The 16729-nt window shown below is 44.2% G+C and overlaps 1 protein-coding gene across 2 annotated transcripts in view; it reads right to left on the bottom strand.

Moving 5' to 3' along the window:
- Window positions 1–16729, bottom strand: part of SV2A (synaptic vesicle glycoprotein 2A) — a 291859-nt gene that overhangs the window by 40413 nt on the left and 234717 nt on the right. The window lies entirely within an intron of this gene.

Below are 16729 nucleotides of genomic sequence, written 5' to 3'. Positions count from 1 at the left end.
GCGAGACATCAGACGGACCTCTGTTGGTGTACGGAAACATCTGATTAAGTTAAGTATAGTGGCCACTCCTTTTGTCTTTGTTTTGTCTTTGTTCGACTTTTGCAAAAGCCGAAACCGAGGGGTGAGTGCAGTTTTTTTTGTACTATAAAGTGACTAATTAACCCCTTGAAGTTTGTAAAGAAACTATTGTGGTAGCGATGCCTAGTTTCAGTAAGTTTGGAAAATGGTTTTGTTATAATCGCGATAGGGCTTCCCGACTGGAGGACTCTTGTCCAATTCCTCCGGCCGGAACTCCCACTTATGAAGTATATTCTAAACATGGTATTGGCCCCATAGCTTTTAATGAGGCATGGGTTCGCTATACTAGAAAAGATGGTGTTTTACAATGGCCACAGAACGGCAGTTTTGAGCTCAATATTTTAGATAATTTGGAGAACACTTTGTTTAAACGAAAAGCCCGGCCGGCTATGTTTGACTCTTTTCGCCTATGGCGTAAGGAGGCCAAACAGAAAGAAATAAAACAAGCTAAAAATGATAGGAGGGATATGTCTATTTTGCAAGCTGCGCAACAGTTTAAAAATAATGAAACCGATCATGCGATTGAGGTCTCAGATAGGCAACATCGTATGGCGGTAGATAAATGTTATCCAGTGTTGCCATCTTCCCCTACGGAGAAAAATGTGGACCCTGAAAAGGATCCTTTAATGTCCCATCTGTTGAGATTACCCCCGCCCTATGCGCAGGGAGCTAATGTACCTTTTGGATTACTGCCTGCCCCCGGAGCCAATGCACCTTTATTGGTAGCACCTGCCCCGCCTGTTCCGCCTGTTGTCCCACCTGTCGCTCCCCAACCGGTTCCTGCACCCCCACCACAGCTTTCTCCGGCATTGCCGAGCTCTCCCTTACCTTCGGCTCCCTCCGTAAATGTTACTTCCTCTTCTGCCCCGCCTAATATTCTGTCTCCTGTCCTAATGACGAATTCTCCCTCCGCTCGGAGGTGAATGATCAATACCGTCTCTGGCCTTTTGTCCCCTCTCTTTGGGACATTTCAAATGACCCCTGTTCCTCCTCCTAGACAAACTCGTAGTCAGCTACCAGGTCCGGAGGAACGGGAAGTGCTAGATCTTCAAGCCCGAAGGTGGATCACGAATGGCCCCCTGTATAGTGTGCAAGATATTATGGTCACATTTAAGCAGTGGGAGGCACCAACGCAGAGATATGTTTTTGATACTATGTGTAACATTTTAAGTCAAGAGTGGGAGGATATGGGATTGGGACGAGCCCCTCAGGGCCTGCTCGATGTACAGGCCGAGTTTGATAAAGGGCTGATTGTGGGCGCAGAAGTCGAGGACGTGGTAGGAACCCTTGTCACTTTTAGAATGATGCTTGCCTGCCGGTCCTTGCCAAAACGCGATTCCTCCGTCAGGCGAAAATTAAAACACTATCCCATGCGAGAGGTTCCCCCAGTGTGGAGAGAGGAGGTTGCAGCTCAGGGTGCTAATCCTATTATACCTGCTCACTGTGGAACTGTGGGTACACGTTCCGTGGAAACGATCTGAGGTATTGGCCCTTAAACAGTCGTTACCGGACCCCCGTAAAAATCCTGCTGGGTACTACAAAGAGTTGTCCCAAACTGTCGATGCATGTATTATGAATTTGGCCGATATAGACATGCTAATGGGTAATGTGGTCCCGCAACCGTTATGGGCTAGGATTCGGAAGGAGGCCCATGTGGGGGAACCGGGGGGTGATTGGGCTGCCATACTCGCCGCGGACAGACTCCAAGTGGGTGGTGCCAAACCTGAGGCTCTAATTACAGAACTCCCAGCTAGGATCATTACCTTACTGAAAACTATGATGCCACTTCTGCGAGTTAATTGGGATAAGTTAGCAGCTTGTAAGCAGAAAGCGGATGAAAACGTCTCTGATTTCTTCACTCGTTTCGAGGAGACGTTCATCGATCATAGTAGTCAGGATATGAGCACGGAAGGTGGCCAACAATTGTTTGTAGACAATTTTGTGTCAAATTTAATTCCGGAAATATCTAATAAGTTGAAGAATTCCGAAAGCGCGTGGGCGGTCTCCTCTTCGGCCCAGATATTGGCTACTGCCCAGTATTATGAAAATGGGGATAAAGAGGAAAGAGAGAAACTTGATAAAAAGACCAAAGAGTTGAAAACAAAAGTTCTTTTACAACAAGCTGATCCTCCTCGCCCTGCCCAATGTGAATATCAGCCGTCTCCACAATTCCAGAGACAGTTGCAGAGGTCTGGGCCTTTTGTTCCCCGACCCCCACTGGGCCAAAATCAATGCGCTTACTGTAAAGAAGAAGGCCATTTAGAGTATAATTGCCCGGTTTTGTTACAGCGCACAAGCGGTATTCCCACGTCACGAGGCCAGGGTGGTTATCAGTCAGCACCAAGAGGTAGAGGACGAGGTACGCCGCCTAATAACCAACATTCCATGCCCCCTGGAAACTCCACGAATTATTTTGATCAGCAAAATGTTCAGTCTACCAACTATTACAACAGTGATTACTATACTGAGGATGAGAGCCAGAATTCCCAACCTAGCTAGGACAGCCATGGACAAAGTACGGGAGTAGTATCAGTTCCAGTGGACCAAAGTGAGCCTTATGTTGATGTGGAAGCACTAGGTGTTACAGAGCCATTCCTATTAGACACTGGTGCAACAAAGAGCTCTATGATTCACTCTAAACTCCCTGGGGCACCTTTGTCTGGCTGTACAAATGTTTCTGTAGGTTTTTCTGGCGCCCCGGTTCAAAACCCCGTTTCATGCCCTTTTCCCATTTCAATAGGTCCTTACAAATTGGAGGCCCCGCTCCTTTTAACAACTGGTTGTGGTGAAAATTTGTTGGGCTTGGATTTATTGAAGAGATTGTATGCGACATTACACTGTTCCCCTTCTGGTGTACGTCTTACCTTAGGTAAGAAATTGACCTCACCGATGTATTTGTCTAAAGATCAGCTTCCCCCTGAATTACAATCTCTTCCAGCCACCCTCTGGGCCACCGGCCCCAATGATGTGGGCCTCCTGCGGATTCCTCCCTACATTATAACGCTCAAGCCTAATACTAAATTTCCTCGCATTCCACAGTATAAAATTTCCAGTGACGGCGAAAAAGCTCTTTTGACTATAATTAATGATTTGGTACAAAATGATGTGGTCGAAGAGACTAGGGGAAATGTATGCAATAGCCCTGTTCTGCCTGTTTTTAAACGAACCAACCCTTCCCAGCCACCTGTCTATCGTTTTGTGATTGATCTCAGAGAGGTCAACAAGATTGTGGTACCTCAATTCCCTGTTGTCCCGGATATTAATGCCCTGCTGACAATGATACCAGCCTCAGCTTCCTGGTTTTCCGTCATTGACCTCAAAAATGCTTTCTTCAGCATTCCCATTGCTGAGGAAAGTAGGGATATTTTTGGCTTCTCCTTAGCAGGCCGAAGCTTCCGGTTCAAGCGAGCTCCTCAAGGCTATTGCGAGAGCCCCTCCATTTATAGTCAAGCATTGAAATCACAGCTCGATACTTTGTGTTTACCACAAGGGGCAACTTTCATTCAATATGTGAATGACCTGTTGGTTGCAGCAGATTCTGAAGACACTTGTAAAAAGGCTACCATTTCACTGTTACGCCACTTATCTGACCACAACCACAAGGTTTCACCATCAAAATTGCAATATTGCTGCCAAGAGGTTACCTACCTAGGTCATCTCTTGTCAAAGGAGGGACGGCGATTGACCCCAGAACGTATCCAAGCAATTGTCCAAATGCCTATTCCATGTACGCAAAAAGAGGTGCGTGCCTGTTTGGGTATTACCTCTTATTGTAGACAATGGATCCCCAATTTTTCCCTTCTGGCAAAACCTTTGTTGGCACTCACTCTTAAAGATACACCACACCCGCTTCCATGGACTGCGGAATGTCAGAAAAGTTTCACTGATTTACGCACTGCCTTGTGCTCTGCCCCTGTGTTAGATACTCCTGATTACAGTAAGCCCTCCATCAATTCCACGACTGTTAACTAGCTTGACATTCTTATCGAGAAAAAAGGCACCACTCTCACAACTCGAGTATTTAAGAAGCCGACTGACAGGAATAATGCACTTCATTACCATAGTTTTCACTCACCTGCTCTTAAGAATCACTTACCATTATCCCAATTCATTAGGGTTCGCAGAATTAGTTCCGATGATACTCAAGGGAAATCAGACATTGACATACTGGCTCAACAATATTTGGATAGAGGTTATCCCACACAAGTCCTAGATCTGGCTAAACATAAAGTGTATAGCATGGAAAGATCGCAGCTTTTGAAAAAAACTACGAAACTTGAATCTAAACGAGAGGTCTGTGTTTTAAAATATTCCACAGCGGCGACGGCTATCAAACGTTGCATTCTCAAACGATGGGAGATCATTGAACAAGAGTATGACGATAAGGAAGTTTTTTATAACACACCGATTTTTGCATTTTCTAGATCTAAAAACATTAAATAAATTCTAGGTAAGAAAACCCAACAGTTTGATGATACCACTAAATTGGGCATGAGAAAATGTTATAACTGCGGGCACTGCGGTAACGTGATGGTCGGAGATAAATTCACACACCCTCACACAGGTAAATTGATCAAGTTAAAACACACATCTGATTGTAACTCCGCTATGGTGATATATGCCATCAAATGTCCCTGTGGACTTGTTTATGTGGGGCGAACTACTAGGAAGATAAAAGTAAGGGTGACTGAGTACAAAAGCTCAATTCGCACAGCTAACATGAAATCGTGCTTAGCAGCACACTGGTCTACATACAAACACACCATACCGCAGTTACGCTTCACTGTTTTAGAGCAGGTATCAGTATTACCACATGTTGATCCTAACAAACATTTGGCACAAAGAGAAACTTTTTGGATACGTTTTTTAAAAACCTTGTGTCCGAGTGGTCTGAATGATAAAATTGAATTTATACACTTCTTGTGAAAATATGCTTTTTTCATTAATGTTTGTGTATTATTGAGTTGTTGAAATCATCTGACAATATTTATATTGCATTTCATGAATGGGCCTTTGAAAAATATGCAGAACAGTAATATACCCCCTTTTTAGATCTTTTTTAGATCTTTTAACTTTTTGTCAGTACAGGTCATGTACTTCACTATATCCTTTATTATATCCTGTATGCTGTTAGATAGACTCGGGTGTAGTGTTCCGTGTTAGCCCTCACATTTCCTATTTAACAATTTTTTGCGGTTTTCATAGCAGCACTGTTGACACCTGGACTGTTTGTCCTGGTGCCGTTATATCTGATGGTAGTTTTGTTTTTTTCATTTTCTCTATGCTAATTTTGACAGGATTAGATATATAAGGAGCAATATTAGTCCTACTTTTATTCAAGTACTTTATGGTTCTGTTTGTGCACTTTGGTTAGTCTTTCTTTCATTTTTACGAGGCTTGCACTCAATTCCAGGCAGTCCTTTTTCTATATCTTTGGTAGTTTCACGCACGCACAGGTAAACGTTCGGCTGTAGGCAGCGGAAGTGACCGGACACTGTTGATGCGTGTAGATACCCCGTTATGAAGGTAATTGGACCCAGTTTGGCGGTATACGCCTTTCGGCTTTTAACATCTTTGCATTAAGATAGAGCGCGATGAATTAGTGGCACGTAATAACTATAGTTATGGTTTACACAGATACCTCTGGCATACAATATCGCACATTTCCGTGTGAAAAGCGCATCTCTAGAGTACGTCTCCGACTTGCAGTTGCAAAGTAAATGGGATTTTCCAACTGTGTTTATCCGTTGTGACCGCTCAGGCTCAAGTTTCTTGATTATAAATTGTTGCTCGCTTTTTTTAGTTTTTTTTACTTTTCTCACCTCGTTCAGCATGGATATTTCTTTAACACGCTGATTAGAATTCCACCACAGCTGCTAAGATTCTCATGGAGGTGAGTCCTTTAATGTTACAAATCAGGCATAACAAGCACACTTGTTGTTTTTGCACTAGGGAAGGTGAGGTGGAGTTGATTTTGACATGGGTAGTATCCACGAGTATTTTCAATTTCGCACCATTTTTGTACTCGGCTACCAAACGGGGACATTATAGTATCCTATTGGATGGCACATAACTGTCTGCATGGTTTTCAAACGCTTTCTTCTGTTTTTTTGGTTGCCGACTGATTCATCATATATAATTGGCTATAACTGGATGTGGAGCCTTACATTGTTATATGTTTGCGAGTCTTTACTCTGTAATGTTTTGAATTACATTTGTAAATGTCTTTATTGATTGCATTTGGGAAATGTATTATACACAATGCATATATATTTTTACAGCATTCCCCTGACAAAGGTTTTCACACCGAAATGCATTGGGACGCCATGATGTTGATTTGAAAGCATTGCTTAATTCGAAAAGACATGGAATAAGAAAATAAAGAAAATTCCAGGCATTGGATTGATATATATTTTGGAGTTATTTGGAATAGTATTTACATCTGTCATGTAACGCGCATTCAATTCATATGGTGTAATTTTCACGATTTCATCCTAGGATTGCATCGGGACGGTGTGGCATACTGTTCTTTGCAAGTCACTGTAGAGTGAATTTCACTTGACATCTTTGTATTGATGTTGTTTAAGTTGTTTCGAATTTTTGAATTTTTTTGAACTAGATGTGATAAACGTTTGCACCTTATTGGGCCAGTGAACAGTGCGCCTTTGATTTCAAACCTTCGTTTGAAAATTTTGTTACAGTAAGCCTTTCACACTCTATGTTCATGAGAAAGAAGGTTGCGCGTTATCAGTTTTAACGCAACGATTTGGGGACAAGCAACGCCCCTGTGCCTATTTTTCGGCCACGTTAGATCCAGTGGCCAAGGCATTACCTAGCTGTTTGAGGGCTACAGCAGCAGCGGCAGTTTCCATTCGCCAGTCTGCTGGATTGGTATTAGATAATACCCTTATGGTCATGGTACCGCATGCAGTAGACACCCTCCTAAATAGAACAAAGACCCAACACCTCACGAGTGCACGCCTTTCGGGGTACGAATTGACGCTCTTGGCTAGCCACGTACACATTAAACGATGTAATACCTTGAACCCGGCAACATTGCTGCCAATTCCAGTGGAAAATGACACTCAGGAGCAACACGACTGCTTCCTCCGCACGGAGGAAGAGACAAAAGGCAGAGTTGATTTAAAGGATACTCCACTCCCAGGCCCGGATGGGACCTTATGGGTGGACGGTTCTTGTTTTAAGCTTCCCAATGGTGAAACGACCTCAGCCTATGCAGTCACTACCTTATACACTGTTGTAGAAACAGCACGTATTATACATAACTCAGCCCAGGCAGCTGAATTGATAGCACTGACTAGAGCTTGTGTGTTGGCTGAAGGAAAAAGGGTGAATGTGTATACTGATAGTCAGTATGCGTTTGGAGTGGCTCATAGTTTTGGCCGCCTGTGGAAGGAAAGAGGGTTTCTCACATCCCATGGCACTAAGATACAGCATGGCCAATTGGTAAATGACCTCCTTGAATCACTCACCTTGCCCACTCAGATAGCAATTGTGAAGTGTAGTGCACATAAGAAGATCACTGATGATGTAGGTCAAGGAAATGCTTTAGCAGACCACATAGCGAAAGAGACAGCTAGAGACACTACAAGCCGCATGTAAGTTGCGGGCTCTGCTAGATGGGTTGCACAAGGAGGGATGTGTGAGAATACTGTGGACAGTGTGAAAATGATCCAGGCAGAGGCCACAGAGAAAGAATTGAGTACGTGGAAAGAAAGTATAGGAAGATTGGATGTGACAGGGTGCTGGACAGACTTGTCAGAAAATCAACGCTGGTTGTTACCAGATGCCTATGTACTCCAAGTAGTTACCATGGCACATGGTCCAGCCCATATTAGTGCTAAAGGTATATGCAAGCTTCTGGCTCCGGTATGGAAGAATGTGGGGATCCCTAAATGTGCAGACAATCTGGTTAAGCATTGTATTGTATGCTTAATGCATAACCCGGGGAAGGGAACACCAACAACAGCAGGACACTTTGCTCCCCCAACTTACCCTTTTGAGGTTTTACAAATAGATTACATCCACATGGAACGATGTAACAATCTGAAGTACGTTCTTGTTGTGGTATGTGCCTTCTCCCGATGGGTAGAGGCCTATCCCCTGAAAGATAATACTGCTCTATCCACGGCAAAAGTCCTTTTGAAGGAGTTTCTGCCAAGATTTGGGTTACCGAGAATTATTTGGAGTGACAACGGAAGTGAGTTTGTGGGTCAGATCATGCAGAAAGTATTTGCAGGCCTTGGCATTCAGCAAAAATTCCACGCAGCAAACCATCCTCAGTCAGCAGGTTTGGTGGAATGCTATAATGGCACCCTTAAGCTTAAGCTGGCGAAAATACAAGCCAGCACGGGTCTTGCCTGGCCTGATGCCTTGCCCTTGGCTCTCTTATCCACCAGAACAACCACCCATTCCCGTATGGGACTTAGTCCTTATGAGGTTGTCTTTGGACGCCCTGCAAATGTTTGGGTCTGAGGAAATTCAAAATACGGCCCATCTTTGCTTGTAACACCATTATGCTGTTGCCCTCACTCAGGCCCCTTCAACCTTCATAGCGTTTCTTTCACGTTCTATGCTGTTGCACATATTACACGACCTTTCCTGTTTCCCTGAGCTAAGTCCATTCTGAGACCCTTCTCGAAGCAACTAATTCCCCAGATAACCATCTATTGACCCTTGGTGACCATTCTCGGCCTCTCCAGTTGTTTTACGAATCACCATCTTCAACACGCAAACACGTCCTGTCGTAAATTAATTTAACCAAGGAATGGCTATGCCACCTGACCTATAGGGTCGGTAGAGAACACGACCTTAGAAAAGGAATTTCTATTACCCATTATCCTGTATCTCGTACAAAGAATGTTTTCTTGTGGATGATTTGTAATTTTATTGCACATTGTGGGGGTTGTTGCTTTAGGGGATTCAAGCGCTACAAAAGACTGTGAGCCACGCATTGAAGTGGCAGTCTCCTGAGAACCTACCACTGATGTACTTCTAGGACAACTGTACCTAGCTGCAGCTAATGAATTGAAGTTCCTATGCCAGACAGAGTGTTCCGTGTCTCTGTAATTTGGAAGGCGAACTCAGAAGATTTCAGGCGTACCCCGCGCCGCCAGGCTTAAATAGCCCGGTTCTTCAGTGGGGTCAATGCCACCATTGTGTGGATACAGGGGAGCTACGAGGTAAAAAGAAGATCTTGCCCTGGTGAAAAGGACGGTTGGACCACAGGTGTTGTGGGCTCAACTGATGAGGAATCAGATTTACTGGCGGGAAGAATACTCATAGAACTCAGTGGCCGCTGCAATTTGTATCAGAGCAGAGGTATGAAATGCATAGAGTACTTAATTTGTCCCGGTGTTTACAGGTGGTGGGCACCACCACTAAATGTTGATGCCAGGCATTATTTTTCATAATCTGATTTCAGCCAAGGGAGAGAAAGAAAAGAGAGAGAAAAGGAGGGAGAAAAAGAGAAGTATTGTAACCGTAGTATTCAGAGGCACTTAGGGCAGGCTTCCATAAAAAGCCTTGGGCCATTGCACTTACTTTTTTTGTTTTTGTTTACAAATTAAGGACTGGCCCTATGCCTCTGGGTCTGCATTGCTGATTACAGGCAGGATCATTTCTGACAACGTATATATTAGGATCTTTCAAAAAGGAGGCATGTATTCACAATCCAAGAACAAGCAGATTAATACATATTTTTGCATGAGATATAAGATTAACATCTCTCACATCCTCCCAAGAGCTGTTAAGATGAATGTCTAGTTTTTTTATGTTTGAATTTTTATTTTTCAGACGTCTAAACCTGTAGAAAGAAACCAGACCAATTACAACCATTTTGCAGCAGCCTGACCACCTCCTTGATCTATCCGATGGGTGCGAGAGAGCAGTTTTCCATGCTGGTGGCCAGAACTTCCCAGTCCTCCTGAGGTACTTCCAGGTGATGGTGAAGGTTACTGTTATACCTGCTGCTCAGCCAGTGTGAGTGTGGAGTGTAATGTTGGTGCGTGGTGATGCATGGAATGTTGGATGTCTGAGAGAGTCAGCTGTAGTATGGGCTGAGCAGCAGGAAGGTTGCTCCTGGCGGGACTCTTCATTATAACTCTTCATCTTAATTGCTTAATAAAACATCTTACTTAATCTACACCTGGACTACTAGACATCATTTATATTACAACAGCTACATGCGTGAAAGGGGACTCCTAGGTGATCATCATGCTCTCAAGATCAGTAAGTGAGGGAGTGGAGTGAAGGCACCGGCAGACATGCTTTTTCGAAGGTGGTTGCGCAGTTTGGTCAATGCAGTAAGTCAGGATTGAAGCTTGCTTTACTTTTTTCCAGAGCTGACAACGTAAACTCTACGACACCCAAACGTACTGTGATGGGGGGTGAACCTCTGGGCTACCACTGGCTGTCAGGAGTATGATCTTCACCATGAGATGTGTAACCCCGCCTTGTGCCTGCTGAATATGTCCAGAGACCTGTACAGCCATGACACATCACTCCTAACTGGTGTCAGGTGTGCCCTGTATCCCTTTCTTTGAAGGGGGGGGGGGGGGGGGGTGTTTGTATAGCGCAATCTAGACCAGTAGGTATCAGAGCACTTTACATGAGCATCAGTTGGGTTACAGACGGACACATTAATTTTTGTAGGCACGGGGAGATTACGTGTTTTTCCCAGAATCACAGGATGTTGAGCGTCCCTGCTGAGACTCTAACCCGGTTCTCCAGCTTCTAGGTCGACCGCCCTGGCTGTTAGGCCACATTATCTCCTCCATGTGTCCTGTTCTCATGATCACACAACTGCCCTACAGATGCATATTCCGAATGATATTTTTGCCTGCTCTGGGCTTCCAAATTGTCATATTTCTCATTCTAACGATGTCATGACTACCCATGGCATTGCACATTCCTTAGGCTAGCAATGCTTGCAATGGGCTCAGGTGCTTTAGCCTTACAGTGTATACCATTCAGATGCTCTTACACAGAAAAATACCATAAACTATCCCTGCATACACCGGACTCTGGCTCAGAGCAGGCAAAATACCATTGTCTGATCTGGACTAATGGATTATCATGTGTCCTCTTTTGGATAATGTCAAGGCTGCCAACTACCACTGCATGCTCTCGACTCATACATCTGGAGTATAATTCTGATATTGTCATGGCTGCATGCTCTTGACTCATACTTCAGGCGTATAATTCTGATATTGTCATGGCTGCATGCTCTTGACTCATAATTCTGGCAAGTTTGTGGGCTACCTGGACTCTGATTTACCATTTGTCCCATTCTGATGATGATAATTTTATGGGGTGTCATACATAGGCCTACAATATAGTCCTCAGTTTGCAGGATATGCCCAGACGTGGGCCTCTTTCTCATTTTGCTACAGGATTTAAGCTAGCCTAGCTGATGAGAGGTGTTACCCCAAAGCCGGTCCCATGATGTTTCTTTCCGGTCCAGGGAAGACCTGGCTTGGCAGTTTGGGCTGGACTGTTCCCGTGAGTAACAGGGTCAAGATTGATTTGCATATGACTGGGTCTGAACTGGGGTAGCAAAGTGAGCAAAATAACGTGATGGATTCAACCCAGAGCGAATAGTGACTGGAGGTGACTGTCTGAAAAGTTCAGCGCTCAGTCCATCATCTCCTTGTGTTTGTTTTATAATATAGACTACAGTTGCCTGCTTTTAACTTATGAGTTACTATGTGTCCCACTCTGATGATGCCATGGCTGCCCATACACAAGCATATTCTGTATACTACCATTACCTCCGTGGACACATGGCTTATTCTTTCTCCAACAGGAAAACAGAAATGTGATGGCCAGAATGCTTGAATTAATCTCAGGCACTGCTCCTTAGTCTATGCCAAATGTCTGCCCTATCTTTTGCTCACTGAGTCCCAAAATGCAAGGACCAATCATATCCAAGCCAGTGCTGACCATTATCCGATAGAAATAGATCAGTTGTAATGGATTGGCCACGTCCTCTAAGATTAATTCAAGAGTTCCATCAATCACTTTTTTAATATCTCCCAAAAGCTTACAGGAATCAGTAGTTGACGTTTTAGTTGTATCTCCTTTGCCCGTTATTTGTTGCTAGGGTCAGGACAAATTTTATGTCAAAAGAGTGGATAGATATCGTGTCTGGTGTGATGCAAAGAGCTAAACCCCCTCAACTATAATCTCATCTAATGCCACCTCATTCATGGGGTTGTAAATTAGCCCAAAGAGTATATGAACTAGAGCCCAGAACCGATTCAAAAGGTTAGGCCTGTTTTTTAAAGAGAGTGTCGTACATCAGAATCTCATCCATGTTTGCGAGTTGGTGGACTGCAACGAGTCGGTAGAATGCAATGCAAGATGCCATTATGTGACATGAAATGAAATCTTGAAGGACCCCAGTTGATCAAAGTCAAAATTCTCAATCATATTTAGCTCCTGTCTGTATAATTTAATTTTAATCCCCAAAACCCCAGACGGAGTAATAAATCTGATAAATCCATTCAATTGTGCCTGCCCAGGAGAAATAACTTCCAACTGGTGCCATCTTATTTTGATGCCGTACTGCTCATCCAATGTTGATGCTATATAGTAACCAAGGAATGATTTATCGTGTCTCTGAGGGTTTGTTACATATGCACCTTGTTCGAATAGGCATATAAGTGAGGACCTGATTAAGATGTGGAAGACAGGAACTGTCACAAATATTACAGATATCCCATACTCCTTATTACAAGAACCATTGAATGTAATGCACTGGTAGTTAATTGTACAGGATATCAATTTTGTGACAGACTAAAGCCTGTATGCCAAACTGTTAAGCAGGACATGAGTCTGTAACCCATACTTTCACATTGTTTGATTTTCAAATATATGTTTCCTAGCATGTATGACACTAATTTGTTTTTACTATAGCACCTTACATTTCACTGCTGTTGTCTCCAAGTGCTGTATGTAGTAATTGTTACTATGCAAACACGTGATTGTACTCAGATTGCTAACTCAAATGGTGGAAGGCAAAGTTGGCCTTGCTGGGGATTTTACTTCTGGTGTCTACGGTACATCAGGTGTGAGTGATGGACACATATCTCCCTGAACCACATTGCCTGTACTGGTGGTTTGAAAACATGTTGCCACGTGTGGTGGTTCCTTCATTGGTTTGTGTGCAAGTAGTAGATACTTTCATAGTGAAAGGTAGTGTTGAGAGCTAAGGGGATTCTTGTCATGGTGTGATAGATGGTACAGGAAGATTCCTGTGAGGTTTTGGTTTAACGCTAACATGACTTGTCTTTTATGATATTTTCCAGTCAGGGACAACAAATATATATCATTCATGTTAAAAGATTAATTTCAGGAAAATTCACAAATGAGGTTTATCTCACTCAGTATGTGAAATCCACTTCTGGTAAATATAAAACAAGCTCTTGATGCCAGGGTAAATCATCATGAGTTTACCGTAAAAGACTTATACAAGATGGCACCCTTCGGATATCTTTTTTTCATCATAGGACTTCCTAAACCAGGGATCATTCTTAATGTTTCAAAGGAAGTATTAAGGCCTGATGGATTGACATACTTGTCAATTAAAAATGATAAAAACATTTGATCAAAGAACAAGTGGATCAAATAAGCTGTTGGTTTTGTGCCATATTCGGACAGCACATGTATACTTGATACTATTGATATGAACTCATATGCCAACTTAGGTGGAATTCTATTGTTTGCTACTATGTCCCTCAGCACCAAATACAAACGTTTAGGTGCTCTAGGTTGGGTGTAATTTGCTGTAGCGTAATTATGCAAAGTTACAGTAAAGTTATGCGAGATTACCATGTCCAAAATAGACCTGAGGATGCATTTTGCGCTAAGAAAATTGTGATTAATGTAACAGAGCACAAACAGTAGCAGCCAGCATCTGCTCGTGCATTTGTTATTCCTGTGCTCCTTACAGTCTTTTAACCCCTTCGGTGCTCATGACGGAACGGTTCCGTCATGAGCCACGGTTGAGCTGTGCTCATGACGGAACCGTTCCGTCATGACCACGCCCGCGCAAGATTCCGTCAGCACAGCGGCGGAATCTGCGCAGCATGGAAGGGGTTAAAAACAGGGCTGTTCGACATAAACAAAAACAACAGATGATGGACTTAATGCTGAACAATTCAAATATTCAGCCCCAGTCACAGATCTGGCTTTAATCCATCATTTTTTTGCTCACCACGCCACCCCAGTTTGGACCTAGCTATATGTAAATCAGTCTTGACCCTGCTCCCCGTGGGAACAGTCCAGCCCGAACTGCCAGGTCAGGACTTCCCTAGACTGGAAACAAATACCCTGATACCGGTTTCGGGGCATTACCCCTCATCAGCCAGGATACTTTGAATCCAGTGGGACAGTGAGCACAGGACCCTTATATGGGCATACCCTTCCCACTTAAAGCGCCAGAAGACAAAAGAACAGATGATGAACAGAATGCTGAATAAATCAAACATTCACCCCCAGTCACAGATCTGGGTTTAATCCCTCATCTTTTTGCACACCACACCACCCCTGTTTGGACACAGACATATGCAAATCAGTCTTGATCCTGCTCCCCATGGGAACAGTCCAGCCCGAACTGCCTAGCCAAGTCCTCCCTGGACTGCAAACAAGCATCCTGGGACGGGTTTCAGGGCTTCACTCCTCATCAGCCAGGCTAGCTTGAATCCAGTGGCACAGTGAGCTCGGGCACCAAGTCTGGGCATACCCTTCTCACTTACGCTGATAAAAGCAAAAAGAAAAGATGACGGACGTAATGCTGACCAAAACAAATTCACCCCCAGTCACAGATCTGGGTTTAATCTATCGCTTTTTTGCAGCGCCAGACTAGGAACACAGGAGAGGATGTGGTACGTCGGCTAGACTGCCGACTTTGGTGCTGGAAACCAGGGTTCGAGCCTCGGGGTCACGTCCACATCCTGTGATTCTGGGCAAATCACTTAATCTCCCCGTGCCTGCATGTGTAATGTAAATATGGTGCTCATGTAAAGTGCTCCAATACCTTCGGGTTGAGTTTGCGATATATAAATATGCAACAAAAACAAAAAAAACAGCCCTGACCGGGAAGGGGGGGGGCGGGGGGGGCTATAGTGAAGCACTGATGCCGCTTTTGTTACAGGGTTTGATATTGCAGCACGGCTGCAAAACCGACCCCCACCCTTCCAGCCTACTGGGAAAACACCTGGTGCCTGCTACGGCCAGTCTGATCTGCTTTTTGCTCCCCACTCCGGTTTGGACCCAGCCATATTCAAATCAGTCTTGACTCTGTTCTTCATGGGAACAGTCCAGCCCACATGTCAAAAAGATCTTTTGCGTAGCTAAAATCAAGTGCACATAGTGTCGCCCATCTTAGAAAGGTTAAAAAAATAAAATAGTCCCAGTGTTCGTTTGTAGGCACACACGTGTGGTGACACATCCGCACGCATACGTCGTCACATGAGCCTGCCTGGCCACATCATCGCTCCCTTTATTTTTATTTTTTGCCGAACCTGCATCAAATCAACAAAAAGCATTGGCAAGGCTAATAGGTTAAAAAAAACAGGCCTGCTGGTTTTGCCAAACGTTGTTCAACTATTGTGAATGGACCGCAGTATTTAGCTGAAGCTCAGAGCTGACTGAAACAGGAGCATTAACCCACTCCACTGCCTTCTATCTTGGCAGAGGCAGCGAAGATAGAGGCACCGCAGAAAGAAATGGCAGACGGAGACGTGAAGTGTCTATCGTGGCTGTTCATTCCTTACGCGTTTAACCTTTAAAATGTGTTATTCCTAAACCACAGCTGGACCACGTTGTTGTCGCATTACCCCGAGATTCTGGTCCCCACTCTCTGCAGAAGAACGTGTTTTCCATTCCACTTCGTATAATAGCAGCATCGCTGCTCATTAAAGGTTTGGCATTTTGTTTCTTGCACATGCCTCCCTGCTGGCCCCTAACTCTCTTTCTCATGTTAATGTTGTCGTGTATGTCTCAGCTCCGAGCTCCCCTTTCACATCAGGCCGCCTTCGTCTTACCAGCCCCGAGGCCTATGACTGCAGCAGCGACAGCAGAGCTTGCCTCGTGCCGCCACATTTCTGCTGACTTGGTTAAAATGGCGGCACTTCAGTCCTTGTGAGACCAGTTCAGCGAATGGGGACGAAGGCGTAAAATCTGTCATGTTGTGTTAGTTCCGAGGTTACGGGGAATGTGCAGCGTGGTGGAATATTTTTACGGTTTCAGAATATTTTTTGAGGTTTCAGTTTGGGATTTTTCATTGTTCTCGCACATAAAAACACACTCACATGGAGCAGCGCAATTCAGGCTCCACCCTTACATGTCACAGAAGCGTATATTGTATGTGTATTTGCAGTAGCGGTCCATGAAGGGAGTGACGGTGGGGCAGTAAGGTGGGGGAGGGGCAGGATGGGGAAATGTAAACACCGGAATATGGATGAACGGAGGTAAGTACACATTTAAATAAATAAAACAAATTCCTTTGCACGCGCTGCATCGCAAAATGCGATGCAGCGCGTGCAACGAAATTCGTTTTATTCGATCACACTGAAAGTCCTTGGGAATATAGTGGCTGCACTCTCTCAGGGGCCGATGATACTAG

Source organism: Triturus cristatus, chromosome 12 (genome assembly GCF_964204655.1).
Source record: "Triturus cristatus chromosome 12, aTriCri1.1, whole genome shotgun sequence".
NCBI lineage: Eukaryota > Metazoa > Chordata > Amphibia > Caudata > Salamandridae > Triturus > Triturus cristatus.
Note: the sequence above shows the minus strand (reverse complement) of the source record. Positions and strands in the feature narration are given on the sequence as shown.